Consider the following 5,498-nt stretch of genomic DNA (forward strand, 5'->3'; position numbering starts at 1 on the left):
AAAAGTGACATGACTATTTTTCACACTTACACTATTGCGCATCTCCATGGTCAAATGATTTAAATTCAGATATTTAACAACTGACTCACATTTATGACACTTGCAGTGTCCCGGGGTCATGTCATCCCCTTTTGTGACCTGACAAACAAAGTTAATGGGGAATCCAGATTCACTTAATTGTGTTACTAATTTAACAACTGCAATGATTCACTTAACAAATGTGGCAAGAAAAGTTGTAAAATGGGGCAAAACTTGCTTAACAAATTTCTCACTTAGCAGCATACATTTTGGGCTCAATTGTGGTCTTAGGTTGAGGACTATCTGTACACAATTTTAAATGGAGACTAGAGGATCAAGTTACCCATGCACGTTTGTCTGAATATCAATTTATTATCTCCAGACTTTAAAATATTAGCTGGAGAACAATTTGGAGGAGAATTGTCATTTCCCCATCTATGGAAAGTTTTTTTTAATTCCTTCTGTTGGTAAATATGCTATAAAAATTTCATAGCTATTTCATCCTCAATGAATACAGCATTACAGTATAGCATTATGTAACCCAGTCATTCCTCAATATTGTGTGTGTGAGGGATGTAGAGAAAGCTATGGCTGACAAATTGTCTCTTAATACCCAAAATATATTTGATCTGACTGACAGTGCTCTTTGCATATTTTTATTATGCAACACAAAAGCCATTACATTTATTCAAATATGACCTCTGAGCAGGATCATTATTGTTGCTGTGCACCACACACTTAAGGAAAATTCTGCTGCATATTTAATTGAAACAATTTCCTTTTATTCTGTTGAAAGAAATGCCCTTCTGAGTTCGGCTCCAAGTGGGGAAAAAGATACTGGAGACATAGAGGCTGCTTGGAAAGATGGTTTAATGGTGGAAAGTACCACATGGCTTGAGTTCTGAACAGAAAAAGGTGATCACATGCCTCAATATTGGTGGAGAAGAAGAGAAGGGTCGAGGAAGGGGGCTTGCTAGGCTTTTTATAACCTGTTCAGTCCCACCTCTATTTCCTGTTCCTGTGTAAGAAATGTATTCTGATTGGTTGTCAGAATCCCATGGGGCCATGCAGGGGCAACTCTCTAGGCTGCGTTTTGAATCCAGGTTTGGTTGAGTTTTCAGATGGCATGTGTTGAGTTGGGTAAAGGGCCAATATTATCATGCCTTAATCCCATCCCCCTGGTGCTGAAGGGGAGAACTCTTTATTATGTAAAGGGACTGGCTTGGACACCTTAATGGCCCATTTACAAAGAGGGTGGGGGCAGGAAGCTGTAGGGAGCTATTCTCTCTTTAAAACATGTTTCTTCCTTTTCACATCCAGGGAAATATTCTGCCTTTTCAATATGTCCTAGGATATTTCATTTTTCTGGGAGAGGGATGGTTTTTAACTCCCTACAATCCCTCCTTTTTTTCCTAAACATGTGCATGGAATACACATTTTTGACAAAAGATTAAAATTGGTCAGATCCAGGAGACTTAATTTTTTTTCCTGATGGAAAGACATTGAGAGAGACAGCAGAAGGATCTCTTCAGTGGCTCCCAGAGAGCTTTGAACCATGAAGATCTAGCAACGGGGCACAAGTTCTGGAGAGAAGTTTACAGTATCCAATTTTCCATGCCAATTAATATCAGATATTACTTTCTGTGAGCTTACAGACAGGTTTCAAGCAAGCAGAAGTCCCAAAATTCTTCACAGCCATGGTTTTACCTTTTAAATAACTACAGGCTGCCCATTTCCAAGGGATGGTTCTTGAACCTGCCCTAGCTCTTATTTTAGTGAGGCCAAATTGAGTTTAGCCAGTGTGCACTCCAGGCTATCTAATTGTTTAAAATTACACACAATGAGCCCTGGGATTCCTACTCATGAGACCACCAGTGCAACATATCCTGCTTTACTTGGCAACTGGGCAGCATCATTTTTTTGAGTCACAGTCAGGGTTTGGGTTTTGAAGATTCTTTCTGCTAGCTCTTCAAGTGGGAGAATTGCCTGAGGGAATTGACCCTCCCCCATGGGATTAACAAGGAGATATATACATACACATACCTTGCTCAGTAGTAGTAACTGTGAAAGGGATCTTGGAGTCCTAGTGGACAACCATTTAAATATGAGCCAGAAGTGTGCAGCAGCTGCCAAAAAAGCCAACACAGTTCTAGGCTGCATAAATAGAGGGATAGAATCAAGATCATGTGAAGTGTTAATACCACTTTATAATGCCTTGGTAAGGCCACACTTGGAATACTGCATTCAGTTCTGGTCACCACGATGTAAAAAAAGATGTGGAGACTCTAGAAAGAGTACAGAGAAGAGCAACAAAGATGATTAGGGGACTGGAGACTAAAACATATGAAGAACAGGAACTGGGTATGTTTAGCTTAAGAGAAAGAAGGACTAGTGGAGACATGATAACAGTGTTCCAATATCTCAGGGGTTGCCACAAAGAAGAAGAAGTCAAACTATTCTCCAAGGCACCTGAGAGTAGAACAAGAAGCAATGGGTGGAAACTAATCAAGGAGAGAAGCAACTTAGAACTGAGGAGAAATTTCCTGACAGTTAGAACAATTAATCAGTGGAACAGCTTGCCTCCAGAAGTTGTGAATGCCCCAACACTGGAAGTCTTTAAGAAGATGTTGGATAGCCATCTGTCTGAAACTGTATAGGGTTTCCTGCCTAGGCAGGGGGTTGGACTAGAAGACCTCCAAGGTCCCTTCCAACTCTACTATTGTATTGTATTGTATTGTATTGTATTGTATTGTATTGTATTGTATATCACTGCTTAGGCTTTTGTGCCAGGGCAAAAATCAACCTAGGAGAAGCTTTGTGCGGAGGTAAGTCAAGGAGATAGTTTTAATCTAATTCTGAATGGAGAATGTCTCTCTCTCTCTCTCTCTCTCTCCCTCCCTCCCTCCCCCCTCTCTCTGTAACTGCTTCTACAATACAGAAAATACAGACATTTTGGACAAAATTTCCCTCCCACTAGACAGAAATCTAAGGTGTTCAGAACTTGCTGTGCTAGCCATTCTCAAATACAATTCTTACATGAATACATTAAACTGATTACAATATAAATGAGACAAGAAAGAAAACCTTACTGTGAATTTCTGTGAAGGAAGCAAAGAAAGAAAACTTTACAATCAATTTCCACCCTCCCCCATAGTCTTTACAGTTGTCTTCTGGGGATAGAAGAGAGTCTTTTGGTCTTTACTTCTTCATCTCAGGATCCTTTCTTTCATGTCTGCTGGATGGCATTAGGCTTGGCTTGCTGGTAAGAGTCATCAGTCAGGCTTGGTAGAGTCTGTCCCAGGCTTGGCTAAGTTTTTTCCTCATGTCAGGTTTTATCAGGACGCAATCACCAGCAGCCAATTCGAGAGTTATGGTTTGAGCTAGCAGTCCTTTGTTTCTGAGGTAAAGAAGAGGAGAGGCCAAGTATACAGTTCTTTACAGACATATTTTTAGTCTCATGTTGTGGAATTTCCCCCATTCTGTCCAAGTGTGGAAATCCAAACATTATTTCAGAAGGCAGACAATGTAAATTTCATGGTACATGACATTCCCACTGCCTCTATGATTGAAACACTTTTGCAGTAAAATTAGTAAATTTCCAAAAGGGACAACAACTTGTGTTGCAAACAAACAGACAAACAAAATATCATAAGGTAGAGCACCTTGACTCAAAAGCATTTAAAAATGCACTCCAGTGTAAAAGAGGGAGGGAAGAACAGCTTCAAAAAAAAACCTAGCAATAAAACAAAGAGGTACTTTGAGTCAACACTCCAAAATATCAAATTCTATTCAGATGGAAACAAATTCTCATTAAGTATGTCAAAACATTTACAAATGTAAGCAAAATATCGCAAACTCATTTCTTTTTATTGGTTTAATTAAGCATTTTAAACCTCAAAAATTTCCAGAAGAAAAAAAAATCAAAATTGTATTCAAGGCAGAAAAGGAAATGTAATTGCATAGCTTTTATATGCAGATGAAAAAGACCACAACAGTGAAAGGTAAAGGTGTAGGAGCAGGTCACCCATTTACCCCAAATTTCTCAGAAGAGAGAGAGAAAAAAGTGGTTAAAGTGAGCAGAAAAACCTGCAGCTGCCTTTAATGACCCAGAAGGAGGGAGGGAAAGAAGTGGGGGATGCACAGAGGCATTCACAGGTATCACTGGGGGCATCTCATACACACACTCATGGTAAAAATGAGCAGACACTCACACTCCCTCCCTTTCCTGCTTCCCTCCAAAGAATGGCCCAGAAGGAAGGCGAGGTGGGTGGGTGGAATACACGCAGGCAATCACAGGTCTCTGGATCCCTTCACTTATCACTCCCTTGAGGCATTGGGGACACACACTCACATTCATACTGCAATCAGACCTTCATGCTTGCTCATGCCAACCAATCATAGGTATTTCAGGAAGCTTTTTCACAAGCCAATGAACTCCATTTTCTTTTATTACAGGATCTCCCCCTCTCTTCAGGTTTGGAAATGATAACGCACATGCATACATACCATTTAACAAGCTTGCAGCTTACTGTTTCTTTATATGAAAGGGAATCAAAGTACATTCACACTAACTTTTATCATCAACATACTCACATTTGCACTGCAATCAGACTGCTTGTGTAAATTAATTTCTCATACAAAAATCCCATTTAATTCTTTCTTCATGCAAAGCAGTTATTACAATTATTTCAGGGAGTTGTACATAAGCCAATGAGCTCCATTTTCTATTATTAAGGGATCTCAACTTCCCTCCAGGTCTGGAAATGATTACACACACACATGCACAAATACCATGGAACAACACTTTCATGCCTGGGGGAGGTTCTGTCCCTTTAAATCTTCAATTTTCTTTCCTTGGGGAACATGTGGCTCATTCTCCAAGCAGTGGGAAAACTCAGAGAGCAGTTTAAATCCTAACTACACTCCCCTTTCCCATAGCTTCAAGCCCAAGCTGAGAAGCTTACTTATTTTGCCAGCTGGTCAACCATATCACAATCATTTCAATGCCATTCCATTCTACATGTTGTTAGTATAGATGCACACCTAAGAATTTTAACAGACATTACATCAAATTAATCAAGTCCAATTAGCTAGGTCTTCCCATTCAGACAGGCTTTACTTGTTTATTATCTGCTAAATTTCTTACTTTTGCTCGAAGTTACGCCGTTGTTGTATCTCCTTAAGCACTAGATTGTTAATACCTGTATCTTCCTTGGGGTGTTCCATGTCCTCTTTTTAATTTGGACCTGCCAGCAGATGCTGGCTAATTTTTAATGATCCAAACTCTTCTATCTTGATCTCCCAGCAAGCGCTGGCATATTTTTAAAGATCAAGATATATAGAGACGATGTATAGAGACATTTGTTCACACATTGTTTGCATTCGGCCAGGGTTCTAGGTTGGATCTCTCAGCAGGCGCTGGCTGAATTTTTAAAGATCCAAACTCTTCAATCTCCCAGCAATCTCTGGCATAGTTTTAA

The sequence above is a fragment of the Natrix helvetica genome (genome assembly GCF_964273705.1).
Source record: "Natrix helvetica genome assembly, chromosome: 4".
Lineage (NCBI taxonomy): Eukaryota > Metazoa > Chordata > Lepidosauria > Squamata > Natricidae > Natrix > Natrix helvetica.